This window comes from Balaenoptera physalus, assembly GCF_965194825.1.
Source record: "Balaenoptera physalus genome assembly, chromosome: 7".
Classification (NCBI taxonomy): domain Eukaryota; kingdom Metazoa; phylum Chordata; class Mammalia; order Artiodactyla; family Balaenopteridae; genus Balaenoptera; species Balaenoptera physalus.
This window is the reverse complement of record NC_138886.1, coordinates 43,694,952-43,721,950: the sequence shown is the minus strand read 5'-3', so window position 1 is coordinate 43,721,950 and position 26,999 is coordinate 43,694,952. Positions and strand designations below refer to the sequence as shown.

The 26,999-nt window shown below is 40.6% G+C and overlaps 1 protein-coding gene and 1 long non-coding RNA gene across 6 annotated transcripts in view; one reads left to right on the top strand and one right to left on the bottom strand.

Moving 5' to 3' along the window:
• Positions 1-520: 520 nt before the first annotated feature.
• LOC309664973 lies at positions 521-26,920 on the bottom strand. Its single transcript, XR_014266106.1, has 3 exons — positions 26,578-26,920; positions 25,506-25,646; positions 521-15,383 (listed from the first exon to the last, which is right to left on the bottom strand). It is a non-coding gene; the product is annotated as an uncharacterized lncRNA (long non-coding RNA).
• Positions 26,773-26,999, top strand: part of GCNT1 (glucosaminyl (N-acetyl) transferase 1) — a 66,846-nt gene continuing 66,619 nt past the window's right edge. For 2 of the 5 annotated variants that reach the window (XM_082471041.1, XM_082471037.1), the window contains exon 1: positions 26,773-26,926. The gene's annotated coding sequence lies outside the window, so the exon portion shown is untranslated. The remainder of the gene's footprint in view (positions 26,927-26,999) is intronic. The other 3 variants (XM_082471038.1, XM_082471039.1, XM_082471040.1) reach the window with 3 other exon arrangements.

Below are 26,999 nucleotides of genomic sequence, written 5' to 3'. Positions count from 1 at the left end.
CAGATTGGTTACTGCAGGGTTACTTTCCGGACAGAGGGTGGCAGGGGTCGATCAGGCAGATTACCTACCTAACGCTGATCAGGTGATTCCTGTTTGGTTGAAAGTTCTGTTTCTGGGAGAGTCAAAATTTTAATTAAGTCTTGGTTTGGTGACAGGGGGCTTAGTATAAGTGACTCCATTTTGGGCCTGTTGTCTTGTCTTTAACAGCCGGTAAATCTGATCCCTGTTACCCCCTCTTGACTAGAAATGGAAGTCTATCGAGCCATTTATTTTAGATAAAAACTTGCTAAGTGTAGTGGATTTTCCAAGCATATTATATTTACTCCTAACATTCAATGTACATTAAGAACTAGAGCTGATTTTCCTCACATTTCTCAACTATTTCATGTTTACACATTACGTTCTGGATACTACCAGCAGAGGGCACCTCAGCCACATTTCGACCACTTGCAAGTCAGAATTAAACAATTTCATATCTGGAATGTTCTTGCTCATTTAGAAAGAAAATTCTAGTGCTCAGCTTAAAATACTCTGTGAGGGACTTCCCTGGTGGCACAGTGGTTAAGAATCCGCCTGCCAACGCAGGGGACACAGGTTTGATCCCTGGTCTGGGAAGATCCCACATGCTGCGGAGCAGCTAAGCCCATCTGCTACAACTACTGAGCCTGCACTCTACAGCCCACAAGCCACAGCTACTGAGCCCGCGAGCCACAACTACTGAAGCCCGCGCACCTAGAGCCTGTGCTCCACGACAAGAGAAGCCACCGCAATGAGAAGCCCGCACACCACAACTAAAGCCCGCACACAGCAACAAAGACCCAATGCAGCCCCAAATAAATAAATAAATAAATAAATTTTTAAAAATAAATAAATAAAATAAAATACTCTGTGAGCCCAACTGACTCTTCTGTTTCCTTTAACATGTCAGCCCACCCTCCCTGGTGTCCAGGACACAGCGTTAAGTTTGTTTATTCTCCACTGCTTCCAACCCTTTCCCCTTCCTTTGCTATGCTCGTGCCTCATAATCATAAAACTTCCTCACATCTTCTCTTAGGCACTCTCATCCCTTCCCAGGTGGCTCCTAGATGGGAAACACTGGAGTCCAGGCATATTTCCAGGAGCCTAGAGATTCTCTGCTCCTGGAGAACTCATCATCATTGCAAACTCAGTGTGTCCAGATCTTGCCCAGCAAATGCCCTCTCCTTTCTGCTTATACCTTCTAGTTTTCTTAAACAGATGTTTCAAAAAAGATCAATTTTATTTTATTGAGGTATAGTTTATATATGAAGAGGAGCAGAATATGCCACCCCCAAATATGCCTCTTTGGGGTAAAGATTATCTTCAGTTGGTTATTTTTGAGAAACAACAGACACAGGTGAAGCTCTGAAAACAGAGTAGAAGTTACCCTTTGTATGGGATATGTGTATTTATAAGGGGAATCTCCATTTGTAAGGGTGTCTTCCTCACTGTACCAGCAAGAGGAGGATGACTAAAACTCTAGAAACTCTAGAAACTACTGTTCCTTAAAAATCACCAGCTTAAAAGAATCAATATGCCTAAGAGGTTTATTTAGGGGTGGTATATTTTTGTTTCCCACTAGTACTATTTTCAAAACTTTAAAGAAGTTTCACAATTCAGAAGCTAAATTGATAGATTGCTCCATATCTTATTGAACCAGTCTGTCTTGAGAATAAGTCAATTCAGTTAAACAGTTGTGTCTCATTTCAGGAGGTGGGTGATGTTACTTTCAGAAGGTGGGCTCCCAAAGTTAGGCCTATATTACATAAATCAGGGATTTAATAAGAGGCATTTCTATGGAAAGGAAAGAAAAACAAAAGTTAACGGCGGGAGCAAATTATAAATCTAATATCTGAGTCCTGAGGGCAGCCAGTTGAGATTGCTAGAGATTTTTAGATGTCAAGATCAAAGCATCTTTTACAGTTTGAATGTCTCTGATGATGTCATTGGGTGTTTAGGTAAACTTTCTGAGTGGCTCACTCAGCCAACAGGCACAAAGATTGTCTAAGCATGAGCTATTGTGGTGATCTCACTGAAGTTTATATCAAGTTGTTCACATTCAATTTGCAGGGTTTCAGGTCAAAGGGCAGTTTTCAAACTTAGTAATTCCAAGTCAAAAGGGTGGGAGAAAATTGGAAGCGTTAGTTTGGAGATTTGCAACCATAGAGTTGAGAAAATGAGAAGATGTCAGGATCCAGTACAGTTTACAGTTTACCAAAAACCTGAAATACAATGAACAGAAATAGAATCTAATATCCACAAAGATGTGCTACTGAAACATAATTTTCCCTCTAAAATCACCTAAATTTATTTCCACCAAAGAGAGCCAAATTAAGACTAACTTGTTTACAAAATCACTCTAGTTTCAACAAACTTGGCCTGATTATTTACATAAATGTAGCAAGAATAGCAAGTGACCATATAGGCTATTTTAAATCTATTTTGCTGGAACTTTTCATAAGGAATCTCAGATTGCACTTTTAAAAGCCTCTCAAGGCTAGGAAGCCATGCTAAGGATTTACCATCAGACTTTGCAGGCAATACCTATAGATTTGGGAGGATTCCTCTCTGCTGGTGATCTCCAAAATATCCTGAGGTTCTTGCACCTGCCAGGAAGTGACCTTCCTTCCTCACCTGGTTTGGCTGTCAGAAACCCTGTAAGCAAGGTACCAGGCTGTTCTTCCAAGGGCCTTTATTGGCTCCATAATGTCAACCTTAGTTCGTTAAAGCTGTCTGGTATATTTGATTCTATGCACATTCTCAAATCTGACATTCCAGTCAAAGCTTTGATAATATACCAATGTTTCCAATTGTGTCTGTTGCAAGGAGAACAGATTCTTTTCGAATTTATGCAAATAACTATATTGCCATGGAAAATAAGAATACTCATGGAGAGTTTCTGAATTCTGGAGGGATCGGGTAGGGAGAAAAAGATAAACGTTTCCTCTTTGTTCACAAAGATATATTTTACCAAATTGTTGGTAGCTTAAGAGAAAAGAGGAAAAGGTTTTCTTAAATCTGGAAAAACAAAAACATTAAAAAAATCAGCAATGTTTCAACCCAAAATTCATAAAAACTATAATCATCTTCATCAGTTCACTGAGTTCCATGTTATTCATTCTTGCTCTGCTTGAATATAGTTTTTCCATTAGTTCTGGAAATTCTTACCCGGTTCAGTTTTATGATCTCAAAGTTGTCAGAAACATGTGTTTGTCAGAGTCCTTTCCATGAGCCTCCTTGAAGATGAAGCATTATTGCAGAAACACTTTTGCAAAAAGCATCAGAGTAAAACAATAACTTTAAATGACAAAAGACTTTAAAATGGCCATGGTTAAAGATCTGATGAGAGTTCATTATGATACAATTGACAAGGAAATTTGCTTATTTTTGTGACAAACAACACTTTGAGATAATAAGTAGAATTACAGGGCTTCCCTGGTGGCGCAGTGGTTGAGAGTCTGCCTGCCAACGCAGGGGACACGGGTTCGAGCCCTAGTCTGGGAAGATCCCACATGCCGCGGAGCGGCTGGGCCCGTGAGCCACAATTACTGAGCCTGCGCATCTGGAGCCTGTGCTCCGCAACAAGAGAGGCCGCGATAGTGAGAGGCCCGCGCACCGCAATGAAGAGTGGCTCCCGCTTGCCGCATCTAGAGAAAGCCCTCGCACAGAAACGAAGACCCAACACAGCCATAAATAAATAAATAAATAATTTAAAAAAAAAAAAGTAACATTTAAAAGAAAAATAAGTAGAATTATAAGTGAAAACATACCTGGACGTATCAGGTTATATACAATTTCAATAACACTTTATATTAATAACATATACCCACACAAATTAATCTATGAAGGTTTATCATCACTTATTTGACAACGCTTCTCACATAATTTAACATATCAAATAAGCCTAATTTCTCCTTATAAGGAGAGAGAACAAATCTTTTGAGATGTTCCAGGGGCCCTCTGAAAAATCCTGAAGTTAGTTCAGGGTCAAAAAGATTTCATTTAGAATTTAATTTTGGGAAGTTTGTAAAAAATATCAGAAGACTTGTACACTTGACTAAATAGAATAACAGATCACTATGAAACAATATGTAACTATTTGACCAAAATGACAATAAAATTTCAAAGGCAAATATAGAAGTTTACATAGTTCTGAGCAAAACTTAGCTCTTAATATTGAGAAGACTCAGTTTTCTTAAATAATCAAAGACCTGATTAAGACAACATAAAGCATAGAAAATTATTTTGATAAAATACAGAATTTGTGTTTCTAGGTAGATTGCTTAAATGGTAAAGAAAAACCTTTCACAATCTCTTATCAACAACAGACCAACAGTCCAAAACACTTTGCCCTTTTCACAGATGAAAGAATATCAAATTTTAGTTTTACATGAGTACACTACAGATTTTGTGGCTTAATTTTATAACCCTATAATAAACTCATTCACTTTAAGCCAACTTGACCAGACAAGGTAAGATTCATTCCTTCTCTCTCTCTCTCTTCACAGTTTGTCCTCTATTTTCCTTTTTTTAAATTTTGAAGTAACCAGTTTTACTTTAGGACAAATTTACTTCCCTTATCCTTAACAAAAATGCAACTTCATATCTCCTACCCTTTTTTTATCCAAAACCACATCCTGCTTTCCTTGTATACAGAGTTGTTTCCTTTAATATTACTAGTAGTTTTAATTCACATGTATTAATCAGAATTTTTAACCTTTAGAAAACTTAATTTCTAGTGAAAAGTAAGAAGTAAGCAATTGTGAACTGTATGTTATGCCAGCATTCTTTAGATTGGCAAAAAAATACATTTCATAATTTCTAGAAATGTGTCCATATTTAATCTTTCAATATGGCACAAAACATGTCTACTAAGAAACCCAAATTTACCTTTAGTTTTTCTGCAGTAGGAAGCCAAAAGTAGGAAAACCTATGTTCAGTAATTAATGTTTCACTATTTTATCTTACTTGGAAATGAACTATATATTCAATAAATTTCTATCTTTTAACTTCTCTTAGCAAACTCTAAAGTTTCAAGTTACTAAAAACATATTTGGAAGCTATTTTTTAAGTATATATATATATATATATATATATATATATATATAAACATAATTATTGCATCTAAAAACTCTTATCCCACTTACATCTATTTAAATCATTTGGTCCCAACAATTATGTTTAGATGACTCACAAAAACTTCATGAAATATTAGACAAAGTCAGTCACCATCAGCTAATTTAATTAGTCAGCTAATTTTCTTGTGGACACATTTTTCAACAGAGATAACATACATGATCTTATTTGACTAATCATCCCAGGTTGAATAAAATTGTTTATGTGTATTATATTAAATGCTGATAACTCTGTTTTAATTAAACCAACAAACTTAAACTAGCTTTGATACTGAATCATTTCCCAGATCACAAGACCCTGAAAAGCATTTAAGTTCTGTTATATTTCTGAGAATTTTAGAACACTCAAACCTTACAAGTGCTTGCCTTCAACCTAACTAAACAGAGCTCTTATAAAAATTAATTTTGGCAATACCATCTAGAGGTAGAAAAATATCGCACATCTACAACATACACATATAGACACACATAAACATACCTACAGACTCAAACACAGACCCCATAACCATTGCCTTAAAATTTTAGCTGTGAGTCAGGCACATCAATATAAAACTCACTAGTTTATAAAAGAACCATTGGATCCAAATTTTGTTTTGGCAGTTGGAACAAGCTAAGTTCACCTACTCAGATGGCCAAAGCCTTTTAGCAATATTTGTGGAGAGGACATTCAAGACTTTCCATTAGCTTAATTTCAAAATACCTCCGCTTTTTTTCCTTCTGATAAGAAACATTTCCCCAGAGTTTGCATTTTGAAGAATGGCTTCTAGGTCCCAGAGAAGATGCGGGCAGAAAATCTACATCAAAAAGGCACAGAGAGGGCTTCCCTGGTGGCGCAGTGGTTGAGAATCTGCCTGCTAATGCAGGGGACACTGGTTCGAGCCCTGGTCTGGGAGGATCCCACATGCCGCGGGGCAACTGGGCCCGTGAGCCACAACTACTGAGCCTGCGCGTCTGGAGCCTGTGCTCCGCAACAAGAGAGGCCGCGATAGTGAGAGGCCCGCGCACTGCGATGAAGAGTGGCCCCCGCTTGCTGCAACTAGAGAAAGCCCTCGCACAGAGACGAAGACCCAACACAGCCAAAAATAAATCAAATAATTAATTAATTAAAAAAAAATTAACACTTCAGGATATTCATATACTATTAAAAAAAAAAAAGAAGGCATAGAGAAAGTATCCAAATCTCCAAGATGGAGTTTGGGGGCATATTTGCCTGTTATCAAAGGTCTAGAGTAATTTATAATTTTAAAAATGTCCTTTTTTTTTTTTTTTACATGAAAGACAATTCTGTTTCCAACATCCAGATCTTTTATAATATCTACAAGCATTTAGAGATGAATAGGGCAGGTTTGGGGATTGATACAGATAAGCAGGATTGGAATTGATTTTAGAGCCACACTTCTGGTTTGTAGAGATTTGCAAGATGAAGACAGTTGTTTCCAATTCCCTGCAAAGAGCTGATTACAGCCTGAGCATCAAGGAACTGACCTACCCATCCAAATAAACTTGCTTCTTTATATGAGGGAGACTTCCAACTAAGATGGAAATCAAAAGATTTCTACGTTCTATAACTTCAGGGTTTAATGCAGTATGCCTTGAAAAACAATCTGTATAAAGTGTTCAACGAAGGCCTTCAAATGTTCTTTTTTTCCCCAAGTTTACAATTCAACATTAGACCAATTCACTTGAATAGGTAAAGGTTCTACTATTGCTCCTATCTGCCCATGAATATCAGCCTTCAGCTGAGCCATTTCTTGGTCATTTGTAGGAGGGCCTGGAAGAAATTCTGGCCAGCTGTTTCCTCTATGAGCCACCCTCACTTACACACACACCCTGAGGCTGCTTAGCCTGATAACTATATTACAATCAAGGATGAGAAGCATACCCCTTCCCAGCCAATTTAGGTCCCTGTGAGTGAGGTTGTAAACGGTCACTAATCTTTCCATTCTTCTCTAAATTTAGTAGGATCTTCTGAAAGTGGAGATAAATGGGATTTATAAATTAGAAGATCCGTTGCTGGTCAGGGGACATGAATTCATTGCAGTGGAGGTCCAGGATACATCAGCAAAGGACATTGCATAGGAAGGCCTGAAGTTGGCAGAGCCTCGTAGAGACCTGGAGAGTAGGAGGAATTTTAAGAGACAGCAAAGGGAGTCCTACTGCCTGTACCAGGTTCTTCTGCTAAATTCACTTCCTGGCTTTCAGCATTTTTATGAGTAACCCTTATGCTTCGGGCCTAGAGATTAGGCTGGAGGGATCTCTGTGAGTCTTGTAGGAAAAGAGAAGCTAAAACATGCAGATGGGGCCGGATTTTGAGAAGGAGAATTTACATTGGATGTGGACATTAATTTTGTTTTAAGTTTAATTTCTGTTCTTCATTTTGTTATGGGAGTCCCTGTGGCTAGCTGTTATACTTCTCTGTCTTCTTTTCAATTTGATCTTTCCATAGGTACCAATAAGACAATTGTGTAGGATGACAGTGCTCTAAAAACTTTTTTCTCTCTCAAATACAGCCAATTCGGGCTTCCCTGGTGGCGCAGTGGTTGGGAGTCTGCCTGCCAATGCAGGGGACACGGGTTCGAGCCCTGGTCTGGGAAGATCCCACATGCCGTGGAGCAACTGGGCCCGTGAGCCACAACTACTGAGCCTGCGCGTCTGGAGCCTGTGCTCTGCAACAAGAGAGGCCGCGATAATGAGAGGCCCGTGCACCGCGATGAAGAGTGGCCCCCACTTGCCGCAACTAGAGAAAGCCCTCGCACGGAAATGAAGACCCAACACAGCCATAAATAAATAAATAAATAAGTAAATAAAAATTAAAAAAAAAAAAATACAGCCAATTCAAAGGATCCATCATGTGGCCAAGGACAAATTGCACCTAATATTAGCCTCAGTAGTGACTCAAACCAACAAGCCTTTATATGGTTTAACCAAGGCTGCAAGACGTGTTCCACAAGAGAATACAAAAGATGCAGCCCTCAAAAGATCTAGAAAGTTAACTCCCAAAGTTAGCCTAAGAAAGATCTATCTGCAGATGTGGGTGCAACCCACATTTCTGTCTGGCTAAATTAGTAAAAACAGTGTTTCCTGACGTGATAAGAATTCATATCTTCTGCAGGCTTTTCTCGGAGGTCCCAGGATCTCTCTCAGCTGTAGCAGCCCTGAAGTGAGCAGTGTCCAGCCAGTGAAAAATCCCATCTGCATTGCCACCTCCAGAGGTAGAAAAATTGTCCCTTCTTCCTTTTTAGGTTCTTTGGCTAGTCTAACAATTAAATTAATATTAGCCAGATTAATAGGAGAAAATCAAACAAAAGTTTAATAATATGTATACCTCCTGTATACATGGGAGAGACCCAGGAAAACTGAGTAACTCTCTGAAATGGCTAGAGCTATCATCTTTTTTTTTTTTAATTTATTTATTTTCTTTATTTTATTTTTGGCTGTGTTGGGTCTTCGTTGTTGCACGCAGGGTTTCTCTAGTTGCGGTGAGTGGGGGCTACTCTTCGTTGAGGTGCACGGGCTTCTCATTGTGGTGGCTTCTCTTGTTGCGGAGCATGGGCTCTAGGCACGCAGGCTTCAGTAGTTGCAGAACGCGGGCTCAGTAGTTGTGGTGCATGGGCTCAGTAGACGTGGCTCGTGGGCTCTAGAGCGCAGGCTCAGTAGTTGTGGCGCACAGGCTTAGTTGCTCTGCGGCATGTGGGATCTTCCGGGACCAGGGCTTGAACCGGTGTCCCCTGCATTGGCAGGTGGATTCTCCACCACTGCGCCACCGGGGAAGCCCTAAAGCTATCATCTTAAATGTCATATTCATCTAAGACAAAAAATGGTGGTGGTGGGGAGTCACTTGCGGGAGGTTACCAGGAAAAGCACAGTAAACAAGTGTCAGGTTGTTATGCAGATTTAAGCCCTCAGCTTCTCATTGACAAGAGTTTCTGGAAATTTAGATATCCTTCTCTTCCTGGTACAGAGAGGGAGACATCCTTACAAATGGAGATTTCCCTTATAAATGTTAACATTTCTTACAAAAGGGCAACTGCTACTAAGTTTTCAGAGCTTCACCTGTGTCTGCTCTTTCTTAAAAATAACCAGCTTAAAATAATCACTATGCCAACGAGGCATATGTTGGGGTGGTATATTTTGCTCCCCTGCAGACTTAAGATGAGTGAATATTATTCACTGCTGAGCAACCCAGAGGCAATCATAAACCTCCTGAGCAGGGCAAGTCAGGGATTAAGAAATAGTCTCTTGAGGACTCTTATTGGCTTTGTTCCTGCCAAATCAGTTCAACCATCTGTGGAGAGGTGGTAACATAGGTCAGGGTCTTAAAAGAGATATGCTTACAATGAAGAAAAAAAAAAAAGAAACATTAATATTAAAAGTCTAAGAGATCTTTGGATTATGCAAGCACTGCTCGTTGTTTCTGAAAGCTGAAATGTCAGTGCCCTTGGCAATGCTGTCCATGGTTTTACTCCCTCTCATAGAATGGCATGTATGACCTGAACATTTTGCCAGACTTCCTGGTGGCCCAGCCAGTGGTTTGTGTGGGAAGAATCCAGTGCATGTATGTGTGGTCTGTGGTGATGATGAGTTCTTCAGGGATGTATCAAGTTGTTGGGCTTCAGTTGCCAGTGTTTCCTCAGATCCTGGAGAAAAAGTCCAGCTACAAGGCAACCTATAGTCCTGATAACAATCTGGGCAGTCAGGTTTTAGTTCTTGGTCAAGAGGGAGGGAGAAAAAAAGAAAACATTACTTTGGAAGTTGTAGCTAGATGTTGCAGGAAACTGGAAGAATTGAAAACTTGCAAGGGTTGACAATTTGTGCAAGGTGACAGGATCTAGTCTAAGTTATAGGTAGGTAATGAAACTGGCTTTTCCATAGTGATAAAGAAACCAATTAAATCCCTACCTGACAAATGAGTTTGCACATCCATCTGTGACCTGCAATTTACAAAGATGTACAAAATAGCTCAAAAACAATGAATAGAACCAGAATCTGATCACCCCAGAGGATGTGCTGTTATTTTCTATGAAACACAAAATTTCTCTCTACATTCACACCTCTTTTGATGAAAGATAGCCTTAAAGAAAGATTATTCTTGATCACAAAATAAGGCTGACCTCATTAAGGCTGACCTGATAATTTACACAGGTGCAGCAAGAATGCTAATCTAGCATATACACCTTTTAAAGTTTGCTTTATTGGAATTTTTTCATAGGGAATCTCAGCTTGGACTTGTACAAACCTTTTAAGGCTAGAAAGCCAAACCATGAACTTGCCATCACATTTCACCTGCAGTATCTATGGAATTGGATAAATCCCTCTCTTCTCTATGTCCCAAAATTACTCTAAGGTTCCTGGACCTGTCAGGAAGTGACCCTTCTTGCTCACCTGTAAGGCTGGAACCCTGTAAGCCAAGTACCAGGCCAGTTTTCCTAAAAGGGCTTTGTAAGCATTAGCTCTAGAAGAGCTTCTTAAAAGTGTCTAGCAAGTGAGCATCATTCTCAAATATGACATTCCAGTCAAGGCCTTGGCTTTATCATATCCTATCAACAAGGAGGATAGAGTCTTACTGAACCTATGCAAATAATTATATTGTCATGAATATAAGAATGTTCAATAAGAGATTCTTAACTCTGAAGGGGAAAGCAGGGAGAAGAAAGATAAATTTCATTTCTCTTTACAAAAGTATAGTCTACTAAATCGTTATGAGTTACAAATAGCTTAAGGGAAAAGAGAAAGAAAGGGGTTTTGTATGTCCAGGAACAAATAGAACATTAAGGAATCAATATTCCAAACAAAACTCAAAATCATCTTTCATCAGATCTTCATTCTGTCCTAAGTAAGTAATGTTCTGATTGATCTTGATTTGCAATCTCATGAATGCATCTGCTTCTCTACTAGAGTTCTGGAAATCTTGACTCATTCCACTGGTATATCCTCAAAAGTTATTTAAGTGATACCATCAGAAGTCTGTGTCCAAGAGTACTTGGTTGGCAGAGTTCTTTTCCACGGGTCTCCGAGATAGTCCTTCTTTGTTGAAGACAAAACACTCTGGCCTGATTTGCAAGCACTTTCAGGGAAGCATCAGAGAAAAACAAAAAAACTATCTGTAGATGATGAAACACTTAGAATGACCAGGGTTAACTTATTACTGATAATTTTCAAAAAGGGGAAGTTCTGATGAGAATTCATTACAAAAATAATGCAAGTAGCAAGAAATTTGTTTATGTAGCATGCAAAGATGAAGTCAATCCAAAATCAAAGTGGTTTTACCCGAAAATTGGTTTTGCCTCTTGGTGGGTGTGGAGCCAAAAGACACAATCAAGCCAAAGAGCAGGAGAAGGAAGGATGTATTACTTGCAACAAGTAAGGAGAAAACCGGGTATGCTTCCCAAAGCAATGTCTCCCCAAACAGTAAAACTGGGAAAGTCTTAAGCTAAGGGTGCATGCATATTCATGAAGGGGCTTGAGCAGAGGAGAATTCAGCACAGAATTGGAGCAAAGGTTGACAGAGGCCAGGCTCCAGTTTACTGAGGTCTACAAGGGTCAGCAAGGTCAGCATCGTCATTTCCTAGGTTCCAGTTTGTCTGGTGGTTGAGTGCTCAAGGGGGGTTGGATCTCACAGAACAGCTCAAGGATGTGTTTCAGACTAATCTTTACCTTCAAAAAAGAACTGGGAGTCTTTACACCTGATACATTATCTCCCTGGCCTGGTAATACCTGTTTGTTTTTACATTGTTTTGTTCCCTTAAAATCATTAACTACTGAGATCTATTCTTCTGCAAGGTCAAGCATTGTGGTCAGGCTTAGATTACAAAATGGCTTAGGCCTAAAATGGCTTCTCTTATGTCAAGAAAGCTATGTCTGGTTCTCTTCCTCCGGGGGACCTCTACCCTATCTGCCTACAGTGGCAGTAGAAGATTTTAAAAGTGAACATAGGAGGTGACATGGTTGTAAAGAACCACAGCTCTTTCGAAAGTGAGAGGACTTTGCTCTTTTTAAGTCAAGAACATGATAAAGTCAACATAAGGCACAGGAAGTTATTATGATAAGATACAAAATCTTTGCCTTCTAGGCATATTACTCAGAATTAAAACCTCTTTACAACTTCTTATGAAGAACAGACCATAAGAAAATTTTGTCATTGTTAACAGAGAGAACACCAAGTTCTGGTTTTGTATCAGCATTATATTTTTGATACTAAAGCTTTAAAAATATTCTTATAAATGAAGCTGTCAAACCTTAGCCAGCTTTGACAATGACAAACAAAATTCTCTCTCTGAGAATCTTCTACAACTTTCTACAGCCCTTCTGGTTTTCCCTACATTTTTCTCTTTCTCATCCTGAAACAACCAGTCATTTGCCTTTAGGACAAAATTAGTCTCCCTTTCTTCAAAAAATACATCCTGAATACCTTGCATACACAGCTGTTCCTTTCTGGAATCATTTCTCCAAGCAGAGTCTCACTCGCTGTTATGGGCTGAATTGTGTTTTTTTTTAATTCATATGTTTTAGTTCTAACCCCTAGTGCCTCTGAATGTGACTGTATTTGGAGACAGGGTCTTTTAATAGTAATTAAGTTAAATAAGGTCATTAGGGTGGATCCTAATCCAGTATGACCAGTGTCCTTATAAGAAGAGGAGATTAGGACACAGATACACCCAAAAGGAAAACTGCATGAAGACATAGGGAGAAGATAATCATCTTTGAGCCAAGGAGAGAGGTCTCAGAAGAAAGCAATCCTGTGGACACCTTGACTCGTGTCAAGTTTAGGGGCCTCTAGCCTCCAGAATTGTGAGAAAATAAAATTCTGTTGTTTAAGCCATCCAGTCTCCGATACTTTGTTAGAGTAGCCCTAGCAAACTAATACACTTACAGAGAGAACTATGACATAGATTATTGTGAGCTATTATACACTGGCATATTGTAGCAGACTAGCCAAGCTAAAGAATATACATTTCATAACTTTTTTTATAGTCATACATTTCCTTATACAATTAGTCAGTGTGGCAACAATGAATGTGTTCATTAATAGACTGAAATATATTTAAGCTTCTCTGTCATAGAAGCTTAAAAATAAGAGGTAAAAACTTTTAAGTTTATAGAAACTTAAAATTATGTTTCAGTATTCTATCTTACTTAGAAATGATCTAGACATTTAATGAATATCTATCAGTTAATTTAATTTAGCATAAGTTTAAGATTTTAAGATACCTAAAAGAGATTGGAAACTATCTTCAAGCTGACATTTTATAAAACATAATTATTGTTGAAATTACTGTCAGAATAATGATTCAATTTGTTTAAATACAAATTTACCTCTTTTATACCGTTAAACATGTAGTAGACGTAACAGTAGCTTATTAATAAGCAAATCTGTATAAGTTTAGGAAGAACATGTCTAAATAGAATAAAAATGTGTGCTTGTTTTATACTTAATGCTGATAACTCAGAAGACAGAGCTGTTTTTATTAAACCAACAATATCAGACTAGTGTCATTTGCCAAAGATTTACCTAAATTATGTGGACATGAATTCTTTAAATATTTGGATAGTTTCTGCAAAAGTACTGTTGAAAGTACTCTTATTGAGTATTAGATGCTCATATTAGAAGTATTAGGACTTAAAATATTAGAAGTTCAATTTCCTTAATTTCTGGGAATTTTAGGAGTATTTAATTTACATAAGCTCTAACTTATTTCTAAGTCGATCAGAATTGAGGACCTTTAAGGGATTTTATCATCTAATCTGGTAATACCATCTGGATTTAGGAAAATAGTATGTGTATAATACATATATACATATAGATATGTAAACATATATATGTAAACATAGAGACAGGCTCAAACAGAGGGTTTATAGCTTCAACGTTAAAATTTCAACTCACCAGTTCGTATAAAAGTGCGGCTCTCATCCTTTACCAAGATTGTGTTTCTAGCAAATCATTACTTGCTCAATATGAGGCTTAAGCATTTCCACAAACACTGGTAGAGCAGACCTTTAAGATTTCCTCTGCCCTGATGGGTAATCTTATAGAGTCTGTGGACTAAATTTTGGGCAAGGGACTGAGAAAAGACCAAGCGGCCATCTGTGTGCCTCCAAAGCCTATCTGAGTGGATAAAACATCCAGTCTGTTTCCAGTGACGTTTTTCACACAAGTGGTTGCTGTTGGGGTCCCTGAGCCCCTCAAGAGCCCCTGATGGGAGAAGGGTGTATTGTAAGGCCTGAAGTTTCATGTGCTGCCTTGACACCTTGGATCCTCACAGGGCCCCAAAGCCCTAACCATGTGTTCCGCTTCTCTTCCCTTGCTCTGCTCTTGCCCCCGCACAATGCAAATGGCTCCCCACTCAGCTAGTACCCCCATCAGCCAGACCAGATGCACGCCTCTTGATTCTCAATAAGGAGTCTTACCTCCCTGCCAGCCCACACAATTATTTAAATAAGCCATCACATGTTCCCATGGATACCCAGGGTCACCCGTCCCTGTGCCTCTACCACAGAGCCTGCCTTCCACAGTCCCTGCTCATTCACTCTGATGTTGAATGTAACCCCCATGCGGCCCTGAGTGACAGGGAGTGCTCTCCTCCCCCAGGCTGAGCCTATGTGACTATAATAAACTGCTATCAGTCTCATCTGTCTAGTATCAGGTGTTGTGTCTTTGACTACCTCGTTCTCTTTAGGGCAGGAGATCCCTTCTCCACCAATGGAGTGAAGAGGAGGCGAGCAGAACGGAAGGGACCCAAGTCTCAAGGGACTAGGAGCTGAGGAGCTAGGGTGCGCAGGGAGGGGTCTGACAGGGTGGGTGGGACTGGACAAGACAAGGGAGTTGAAGGGGGACAGATCAAAGGATTCAGGGCAGTGGAAGAGAAGGTTCAGATGATAAAAAGGAGCGGGGGATGATGGGAAGGGAGAGGTCCTACATGAGCCAGGTTGGGGAGATCCCAAGTTTCCCAAAGAAGCCTCTGAAGTGCTAAATTGCTTTGGGTAAAGTTTGCCATTTTTTGAAGATAATTAAACTGAATTTGTGCCACAATGACATGCAAAGATTCTCTCTTTGTTGGAAAGAATGAAAGTAACTCTTTACTGTGATCCTTCAACAAACAAGACGTCCGGAGCACTGGTTCAAGACCTGAACTCACCAAAGTTTCCGCAAAGCACTGAACCGTTGCCAGCGGAGGGATCGTAGAGGTCCGTAGCTGAGGTCCAGTCTTCAGCCAAGTCACAGCACCAGAAAAACTGTCAAACAAAAACCAAATCCAGATTTGGTAAGAAGAGACTTCATTCAAAAGGATTATTGCAATTCGGGGAAGGGGCTTATTGCACTAGGCGGAGGGGCGATCCTAACGGAGAGTGCTGCATTTGTAAGATCTGCAAGCTTTTGAAAGATCAGGCAGAAAAGGGCTAGAAAGAATGGGTATCAGGGAGTGAGATGAGCAGCTGGCTTGACCAGACAATTGATCAGGAAAGGTTTTCCTTAAGGTCAGCTGAGAAGGGGCTTCCCGCTCCCTACCTCCCGCCCCCCGCCCCGCCCCCGCTCCCCCCAGCCAGACAGCATGAGGGATCTTAGTTCCCCAACAGGGGTGGAACCTGTGTCTCCTGCAGTGGAAGTGTGGAGTCCTAACCACTGGACCACCAGGGAATTCCCAGAAAGGGGCTTCTTGGTAGGGGAAATTAGGGGTTTATTCTGCCTCCCAGTGCTAGCTTAGGCTGAGGGCAAATGAAACATAAAAGTCCTGGGGAAGGAAGGATGCCCAAATAAAGTCAAGTGAGCAGGCGTTTTGTACAGGTAGGTCAGCATGGACAAACAGTTCAGCTAATCATTTATGAGACAAAGAAGGGAATTTGGAGGGTCTGTGTCTGGCCTTGTCATGGGTAATCAAGGGAGTTCTCTGTGACTTTTATCTAAGTCACTTGAGGAAAGGTGGTGGTTCTTTGCAGTGAGCTGTTTCCTGGAACACAAAAGGGTGTGGGGATGGGTTTTTCTTTCTTTTTTTTTTTTTAAACAACCACTGTCTTTCGAGAGCACAGGGTTTGGGTCGAGTTCAACATTGTCTCCTTATTTGAGTTGTACTTTTAACCACAGATTTATTATACTTAAAAAAATGTATTACAAGTGTCATCACTGTAAAAGCTGTGTTTATCGGCACTTCCCTGAATTTATAATATTAGATTAGTTGATACTTGTAATTCTGAGTTCACTCCTCATGCTGGTTATTAAGGTATATCTTGCGGCTCAAGCCCATTCTTCCGTGCTCTGTTCTGTGATGCTGTGGGTGTGACATAGCCAACCATGTTTCCTGTAAGGTTTTGCCAATAGGGGGCTTGAGGAGAGCTGAGAGCCGGTGGAGGGAGAAGGGATTTGCTCCTTGATAGTTGGTCAGTGGGGACAAACAGTTCAGATAATCATTCCCACCAGTGTCACCAAGCAGTGGCTCTTTCCCCTCCCTGGCTGAAGCAGTTGGTTCCAATTTCCGGTTTTTAATCTACCCTCTTTTCCAGCCTCAACACTTACCTTCAGAAATAACACCACCAGCTCGGTGCTCCCCTTCCCCAACCTCAGAGGTCCGAGTCCCAGCTGCCCAGGGGCCTCCTCCGAGCTCTTAGTTTCTGATACCCCCACACTTCTCTCTCCAGCTCTACCAGTGGCACTTGCTCCCCACAGTGGGCATCTCTTTGCTACTGCAGTGTTTCTCTTTGTGCCTTTTCAATCCTCCTTACTTGTTCAACCAATTCCTTAAATTCTCTATAAAAATAACTGCGATGATTTTTGCTTTCCGCCTAGACTCTGACTGATACACCCCTAAGACATCCAGAAATACCTTCTGAACCACCCTTGTGTAAATTTATGATGGATTATGTTATCGTGGTCATTAAAAATAGGTGGATTGGGCTTCCCTGGTGGCGCAGTGGTTAAGAATCCACCTGCCAATGCGGGGGACACAGGTTTGATCCCTGGTCCGGGAAGATCCCACATGCCGCCGAGCAACTAAGCCTGTGTGCCACAACTACTGAAGCCTGCGTTCCTAGAGCCTGTGCTCCGCAAGAAGAGAAGCCACCGCAATGAGAAGCCTGCGCACCACAACGAAGAGTAGACCTCACTCGCTGCAACTAGAGAAAGCCCGCGCGCACCAACGAAGACCCAACGCAGCCAAAAATAAATAAATAAATTTATAACAACAACAAAAAAAGTGGATTATATTCATGGGATACATGCCACACACAACTGACAAAAAAGATATATTCTAAAGGTTAATTTACAAATTCATTGTCTGGATCTTCAAATTAATTTCCCTATCAAAATAATATTACACACTAAAGTTAGATGATCAGATAAATCCAGCAATGTTCATAATATAACTGAACAAGCTATACAAATTGTGTTAGGGAACAGAATTAGCATCGCTTCGCAACATATATTCAAAATTCCAGTTATTATGCTAGTGAAACTGAGCCACGTAAAAGTGAGTTCCTTTTGCCAAGTTTATGATTAACCTCTCTATCCAAAACTTTATTCTCTTTATTGTCCTGCCCCTGTTCCCCTCAAGATTTAGGCGTATCAAAGAAAAGGGGGGATTGAAACTGAGCAGGACCCTGCAGGGCCTTCCCAGGTACAAAAGCCTCTCTGTGGCCCCTGTTTCTGTAACTGAGCAGGACCCTATGGGGCCTTCCTGGGACGGGCTTTCCTCCATATCCTCTGCTTTAGCTCCTCTCTGAAGTACCTAGATAATAGTATTTGATGCAAATTTCCTGAGTTGTTTTGCAGATGTGAACGGCCACCCCCCCCCCCAACCCCCTGCAAATGGAAGAACTACTAGAGGACCATGAGCACAGCCCAGGCCTCCTGGAGCCTAAGGACTGATGTTAACCCCTGTGATGCTACCCTGCTGCCTCACCATCAGCCAATCAGAGAACTGTGTACAAGCTGAGCACGTACCCTGTGATCCCCCTTCTCCTGGCCTTTAAAAATGTTGTTTGTATGTGTGTTAGTATTTGCATTGACCAGCTGAGACATCTTTGGTGAGTAACGGGGTTCGTGTGGGATGACACCAGGGTATCTTTCCCTATTGTGTTGGTTTCGCCTGCGACGGAGCGTTGGTTTCGCCTGCGACGGAGCGTTGGTTAGAATTTTCTTCCTTTTTGGAGTTAGGGAAATCTAACCCTGAGAGACCGATTTGAATTGCTGTTTGCTTGATATCTGATAACAGCGGCTGTGAATAATTAAGCATGGGTGATCAGAGCTCTGTTCTGTCTTACAGTCCCCTGGGGTACTTCTGCAAAACTGAGAGATCTTCAGCTATGCTCCCTAAATGAAAGAAAATGCCTCAATACTCCCTGAGATCTGGAAGGCAAAAGCCCCTAATGGCTTGGCTATTGTATCAAAGTGGGTCTTTTGCAATTGCTCTTACCTTGGGGGTATGTGTGTGTATGTGAATGAGTGTCTCAGTATCTGAGTCCAAATCCCTTTTTCTCTTCCTGGTTTTGCTGAAAAAGGGGCATGAGAAAGTGAGCGGATGATATGTATTATTGTATTTGTTTGTTTAAACTGAGGTTGATATTTGGGAACTGGAAAAAAGAAAGTTCCTTGAAAATAGCCTGAGATGGCTGGGTTTTGAATAAGTAGTTAGAAGAGGAATTTGCATTTCTATTCCTGTGCCTTTGAGAAATAGTGATCTACCTGGGCTCTCTGGAGCTTATCTAATCAATCTGTGTTGCTTGGAACTGAAGAAAAAAGGGGATGCAGGAATAACATTCAAAACTGCTGGGAGGGCTTCCCTGGTGGCGCAGTGGTTGAGAATCTGCCTGCCAATGCAGGGGACACGGGTTCGAGCCCTGGTCTGGGAAGATCCCACATGCCGCGGAGCAAGTAGGCCCGTGAGCCACAATTACTGAGCCTGCGCGTCTGGAGCCTGTGCTCCGCAACAAGAGAGGCCGCGATAGTGAGAGGGCCGCGCACCGCGATGAAGAGTGGCCCCCACTTGCCGCAACTAGAGAAAGCCCTCGCACAGAAACGAAGACCCACCCAACACAGCCATAAATAAATTAATAAATACTTTAAAAAAATAAATAAAAATTAAAAAAAAAAAAAACAAAACTGCTGGGAATGTTCCCTCAGCCAAACTTTAATTCATAAGCTTCATAAGGGTACGAAGAAACTTACAGTAAAACCTATTAATTATAAAAAGGTGAAAGAGGTCCAACAGGGACAGGAGACTCTCTTCCAAGGGAGACTACTGGAGGCTTTTAGGAAGTATACGAATGTGGATCCCTCATCCCCCAAGGGACAGGCCCTTGTGGCTATGCATTTCATAGCCCAGTCTGCCCCACACACCAGGCGCAAAATTCAGAAAGCAACTGCTGGTCCTCAGACTCCAATGAACAATTTGTTCCAATTGGCTTATTTGGTTTTCACTAACAGGGATATGGTCAAAAACGCTGAATGCACCCAGAGAAATATGCAAAAGGCCCAGATGATGGCAATGTCTTTGACCCCTCAGAGACCACCAAAGGGGAAACAAAGGCAACCAAGGAGAAATTTGCCTGTATCTTTGAGATGCAAGGGTACTATCTGGTCTTCTCAGGAACCCTCATCTCTGCCATCTGTTTAAAATGCAAATTTTGAAAAGAGGGTAAAGTAATTTCGAAATTGACTTGTCAAGGGTAAATAGAAATCTTAAGTGTCTTTTCTGCAAATATTTAGCTATCTAGACAAGTGAGCTTGATTTGTTCCATCTGCCAGAAACCCAACTTTAATCCAAACTCTCCTGTAAACTGATGAGTTTTACATTGCTGTACCTGACTCAGGGCTGAAATTCTGAAATAAGAACTCTGAGGTCTCTCTGTTTGTTTGTGTATATGTCTGTGTCTTTGTCTTTGGATAATACTGCTGAGGTTAATTTGTAAATGAGCTCTATTTAACTGGCTTAAAGAAAAGTAAGCGCTTACAAATCAAACAATTCTAAATACAAGAGAAATTAAGCTACATGAGTTTCAGGTTCACATGAACTGGGAAATATTCAATATTAAATTAACACCTGGTATTAATGTTTAAGTTTGTTGATCTAATTAATATAGACATGTCTTTAGAGTCATCAACATTAAGTATAATACTTTTCACTGAACCTAGGTTTAATAGATGTTAAATGAAATCCTGTTATATCTGTTGCAAATTTGTCAGCAAGAAAAATAACTTGATATGATGAAACTTTAAATATAAATGAAATAAGAGCTTTTAGGTAAACTTTATAGGAATAATTAAGTTCTGAAAATTATCTAAAATAGTCTCTCCAGATTTTGGTAACTATTACTTGCCTCTTGGTTTTCACTAGAAATTAAGGTTTTTAAGAGTTGGGGATTCTTTTTTTTTAATTTTTAAATTTAATTTTATTTATTCTTTTATACAGCAGGTTCTTATTAGTTATCCATTTTATACATATTAGTGTATATATGTCAATCCCAATCTCCCAATTCATCACCACCCCCCCCACCCTCGCTACTTCCCCCCTTGGTGTCCATACATTTGTTCTCTACAAGATTGGGGATTCTAATTTAAATATGTAATTAAAGCTACTAAAAATAATAAAACATTTCACTATACACTAGGAAAGTGGGATATATGTTTTGAGTAAAGAAGGAGTTTTATGCATGGTCAGGTTGAGATTAGATTACACTTAATTGGGTAAATGGATTTTGTTATTAAAAGTAGACTGGTGCAGGACCAGACTTAGTTCCTCTTTGCTAAGAGAACAAGTTTACTTAGAATGCTGCTTCTGATAACAGATTGTATGAACTACCTTGCCTTTAACTGATCTGTATTTGTTCTTAAATATTCTATCTGACCAAATGTTTTTAGGAAAACTTTTTGATATTTTTGACGAACTTCCTATCAAACTTTAATTAAAGTTCTTTTGACTTCAGCTAGCTTTGGGATGCTTCAGAGAGCTCCTGAGGCACTTCAGAAAAAAATATATATAAACTGACTAGAATTGGTTGGTATGCTAAATTACACGGAAAGCATTGTCAAATGAGTGATAAGCCTCCTCAGATTACACAGTATGAATGTTATTAATATAGACATTCTAGAAATTATATAAAGTTTCTGAAATTTGTATATGTCCTGGTATAATGTTATAATTTTAGTTATTGTAAAATGTTGCACGTCACAACAGCTTGGATAAGCTTCTTTGCCTAGAAGAATTGTAATCAGATCTTTAACCTTGCCTTTTTAAGATTTTTATCATTCATAGGCAGCTAAGCTGATGCTTTGTAAAACTGCCACATCTTCAAGAAGAGTCATAGAAAGGCTGTTCTGACACAAACAGGTTTCTGATAACTTTTAAATCATACTGCTGAACTAGGTAAGATATTTTAAAAGTGTAATGGAAACTCTGATTTCATTAAACTGTTAGTAAAAAGGACTAATTATATAGGACTAAGTAAACGGATGAATATGGTTGTAATTTTTTGATTTTGCCTAAAATATTACTGGCTTTTAATCTGTGTTCATCCAGATATAAGGAAATCTTTCCCCCTAAGTATAGTTATGACTCAGGCAGAAAGTTAAAATTAATAGATAGGTCCAACTACAAAGCAGATAACAACAAGGCTAAGGGGTTTAATATTCCCTGCCCAAGGCTGATCAATTCCATTCCACAATCACCTTTTATCGCCCCCATACAGCAGGAAGTAGCTAAGACCGGTCATTGCTCCTTTCCCCACAAGACTGTGGAATGGACATTGACAGTCGGGAACTGTAATAGGGAAGAACAAATCTGACTCCATATTAGACCTGCTTCTTTTATTTTAACCTTTGTATTCTATTGCTTTTGCTACAAGTTCATCACTAAAGAGATGTTGCCTATAGCTTAAAGTATACATAATGGTCCATCTCAGGGAACCCTGTCCCCACGCTTGAATGTTCAACTAGAATACCTTTGTTCAGCTCACAGGGAACATCCTGACCCAGCCCACCTGTGAATGGCTGCAGGAAAGAAGAAATGAACATATCCCCTCCTGAGTCTGCCCAAAACCAGGAGATATTTGCAACAACTTATAACCTATATTGCCTTTTTGTTATTTCTTGGATTAACAGATGCGTGACTGAGCCTCGGATAAAATAATATATAGTTCCATATAAGATCAATGATTGTAATAGTGAAACTCTAGATATGAGAAGAAGCAATGAGAGGGAATATTTTCCTGGACCATAAGAGGCTAGTAAGACAGGAGGTCTGGAGAGTTTTGGCACTAAGGCCTAGTCCAGTGCTAGCACATTGAGTGGCGTACCAATGAAACCTTTGCCAGACCTGGGAATGAGCATTCCTAGCACCATGGGATGAAATGGTCATGAAGTGCCCCCAAAACCATAGTCAAATTTATGACCATGAAGGGGCCCTGCCAGCTGAAAATTGACACTTTCCATCTACCTCTCCACTGCAGCTGCTGACCTTCAACACCCCCTGAAAGGAGTTTAGGGTGGAGATCAGGAATGAGGCACTCCGTGCTCTGGGAAAAACTGGCAGAACAGGCCTTCAGATAGATATTTTCAGAAGACTTTACGAGCCCAAATTCTTGCATCTTCTCATTCTAGAAAAGCATTAAAATCACTAATGGTGACATCTGCTTTGGCCATTGAGGAGAGAAATGCATCTGGAAGTAAAACTGGAGAAGCCACCAGCCATTATCAAAGCAGTGTCTGCTGGAATAATTGTAACAAGCAGGACCCTGTGGGTAACTCTCTCAAGTTTATGATTAACCTCTCTATCTGAACCTTTATTCCTTTTCCTGTTCAAAACTTGTTCTTCTTCAAGATTGAGGGGTATCAAAGAAAAGGGGGAATTGTAACTGAGCAGGATCCTATGCGGCCTTCCCGGGACAGGCCTTCCCCCATATCCTCTGCTTTAGCTCCTCTCTGAAGTACCTAAATAATAGTATTTGATGCAAATTTCCTGAGTTGTTTTGCGATGTGAACCCACCCCCTCCAAATGGAAGAACTACTTGCTGACCATAAGCACACAGCCCAGGCCTCCTGGAGCCTAAGGACTGATGTTAACCCCTGTGATGCTACCCTGCTGCCTCACCATCAGCCAATCAGAGAACTGTGTACAAACTGAGCACGTACCCTGCGATCCCCCTTCTCCTGGCCTTTAAAAATGCTTTGCCAAAACTCTTCGGGGAGCTCGAGACTTTTCAGGGCATGAGCCACCTCGTCTTCTTGCATGGCCTTGCAATAAACCTTTCTCTGCTCCAAACTACGACGTTTCAGTTTGTTTAGCTTCACTGTGTGTAGGGCTCACGAACTTGCGTTAACATTTCTTGTTTGTAGAAAAAGGCTACTAGGCCTCCTGAGTTCCAAAGAGCAGACTCAAGCAGTTACCGATTAGGGGAGTGAGGGAATGCAGCAACAAAGGAAAAGCAGTCAAGAAACAATAGTTCAGCAAGAAAACAGAGCGCTAGTTCCTCTTCGAGGGGTATACATAACAATCTGGCATATATCTTTGAATTGTTCTGTAGAAACTAAGAACCCCATCCACCCAGGTGGGGGATGGTGACTACATGCTGACCACAAACAGTAGACCCCAGACTGGTTGGAGTCAGAAGGTTGATTAAGACGCCAGAAACATCACCACCAACCAATCAGAAAAAAGTCCATGAGCTGTAGCCCTCACCCCAAATGTTGCCTTTAAAAACCCTTCCCTGAACGCCATCAGGGAGTTCAGGTCTTTTGAGCATGAGCTGCCAGTTCTCCTTGCTTAGCACACTGCAATAAATGCTGTACTTTCCTTCACCACAACCGGGTGTCAGGAGATTGGCTTTGCTGTGTGGAGGGTGAGTGAACCCAAGTTCCGTTAGGTAATACTAGTGACAAATTTTATTCACCTTTCATTTTTTCCTAATTAAAATTTTTAAAAATAATATTTAAAATAACATAGCCAAAATATTATCATTTTGACATATAATCAATATTTTAAAATAAATTTAGATATTAAAATTTTTTTTCATATGAAGTCTTCAAAATTGATTGTGTATTTTATGCTTACCACACGTTTCAACGCAGTCCAGACACATTTCATGGGCTCAGTAGTCACATGTGGCTAGTGGCTACCACATTAGACAATACAACTGCTGAGTTTATGCCAAATAGTAGAATTGCTGGGTTATAAGATCTGCGCATTTTATTTCTCTTTTTTTAAGATATAAATGTTTAATGATATGAGGAGATAACTCAAGGGCAAGCAAATTTGATCAGCCCTTTAGAAATTAAAGAGTAGTCTTGTAAGCATACGGGAGGAAAATTTTTCTTTCTCCCCTTCTAGGTTCTTTGGCTGGCTTAATAATTTAATTGACACAAGACATTAACAGGAGAAAAACAAACAAAAGTTTATAACACATATACATGGGAAAGGCCCAGTAAAATTGAGTAATTTCCCCAATTGGTGCAAGTCCTCACCTTAAATACCATCTTCAGCTAAAGACAAAAGAAGATGGGTGGAGTAGGGGGACAGTCACTTTGAGCAGTTATCAAAAAAAGAAAAACACACAAAAACACACAGTAAACAAAAGGAACATTGTGCTGCATTGATAAGAGTTTTAGAGGTTTGGTCTTCCCCCCTCTTCCTAGTAGAGGGAGGGAGATACCCTCACAAAGGGTGATTTCCCTTATATATAAAAATATCTTTACAAAACGGTAACTTTTACAGTACTTAGTTTCCAGAGCTTCTCTTGTGTCTCAGTTTCTTAAAAATAACCAGTTTAAAATGATCCTTGTGCCCAAGAGGCATATTTTGGGGTGGCATATTCTGCTCCCCTAAATAGGAATACTAAGTATTGACAATTAAAAACAAACTTAAAATATTCTTGATGTAAGCACAGTAAATAAAAAACTGGTCAAGTGAGGATGGAGGAAACATGTTTAGTCTAGTGGAAAGAAGTGACAGGCTTAGTTTCAAACACTGAATTAATAAAATTTATGAATTTAATTTCATAATGCAGTATTAAGGTTTTAGCATAATTGACTTCACAATGGCTTTACTTAAGGAATTAAAAAATATAATTCTGTCCTTTAGTAAAAAAGGTCATCTGGATTAGCAATAGATTGAAAAAAAAATTGCAATTACTTTTTTTCTAGTTCTGACCAAAATGTAAATTCTGTGTATATTTGCAGAAGATATTTTGGGTTCATACTTTTGTTTCCATGATAAAAATATAAACCACGCTTAAAAGAGGTTCATGAACAAGGAGCTCCCCTTGTTCTAGGTCTTGCACAGAACGCATTAAGAAGATTCTTAAATAAGGTGAAAGCAAGATGTTCCAAGATTATCATTGGAGGAGGAATCTCCTCAGGGAAGAGGCAAGATTTACCTTCCCCCAGGAATATTTCACTAGTGACTCCGCCATTGTCAGTACAGCTGACCTGCATGGTCCTGCTTCGCCCAGCAACACTCTGGCACAGGGGTGGGGAGGAGTTGAGTCCAGAGCACTCCTCCCAGAATATTCCAACGTCTAGAAGAGAAAAGGCCAGGTGTTCATAAAAGAGACAGGTGGGTTAACGTGACACCTGTGTGCTGTGCAGTGTGGCAGATTTATGCTCCACTTACTGGGCACTGTCATCCTCTGCTTTGTGTGGACGTGTCTATACAGCTAACCCTGTGCCTAGGGCATCTAATCTCATCAAGACCAAAGCCCAAGAAGATGAGCTTCAGATACTCAGTGCTTCCCCGCCCTGCTCTCTGTGTTCACGCGTCTCCCGTGAGCAATGACCTCCTTTCCTCCGAATGGTGGACACCAGGCAAGCCTCCTGTTACAGGGAAGCCCACCCACTAACAAGGTCTCAGCTTTACCCTACAGCTCCAGCAGGACCCTGTGGGCAGGGAAGTGACTGTGTATCCAGTAAGTTCCTTCATTTTTTTCAGTACCTATGTGTTGAATGAATAAGTGATATGAAGATAAGTAAGAACCTGTTCTGCGCTCCAGGAGTTAAAAATTCAACGGAAGAAAACACGTACACAATATTCCTCTTGCTGCAAGGGAGATTGTGCGGACTTTTATAATTGACACAATACTATGGGCAGTGAGGGCAGGAGAGAGGTGCTTTCTACTTTGCATAGCATTGAGGATTGTTCCACAATTTAATTTAATTTTAGTTTTCATGTGAAAATGCACACGAATGTAATGAGTTTTTTAAAATGCTAAATTTAGTAAGCAAAGCTCATCAGGGAAATAAAAAATTACACGGTCACCTCTAAACTTTAACATGATGTAAAGAGCCTTAGCATTAATTTTTTTTCTTTTTCGTTATAAAACCTATTTTTATTTTTAAAATCAGAGAAGACAGCGCTTCCCGCGTTTCCTGCCTCCGAGGAACGGGGTATAAAAAATCCCACTCACGTGCCCAGTCCTCACGCGGTTCTCCCAACTAAGAACCCGGGCCAACCTGAGGAAGCAGAGAGAGGAAGCGCGCGGAGTCCAGCCCTCCGCCCAGACCACGGAAACGCCCTGAGGATGTGCTGACCTCTGCCGGGTGGCCCGAGGCGCCTGCAAGAGCAGAGGTGGGAGAGGCGGGCGAGGCCCATGAGTCCGGCTAGGCGGGGATGCGCTGGGCGGGGCCTAGAGGGGCGGCCCGAGGGGCGTGGCGCGCGGGCGCGCGGATGGGCGGCCCGAGGCCGGGCGGCGAGGTCCTCTAGCGCCACCGGCGCAGCGCAGTGCAGCGTAACGCCAGGCGAGGAGCGTACCGGCGCGGCCCAGCACCTTCCAGCGTCTTCGGGACCAGGCGCTCGCTGCTGGTAACTAACTCCCTACCAGGTCCCTGCTCGGCTGCTTGGCTGCAGGGGAGGAAAGGGGAAGGATAGGCTGGAG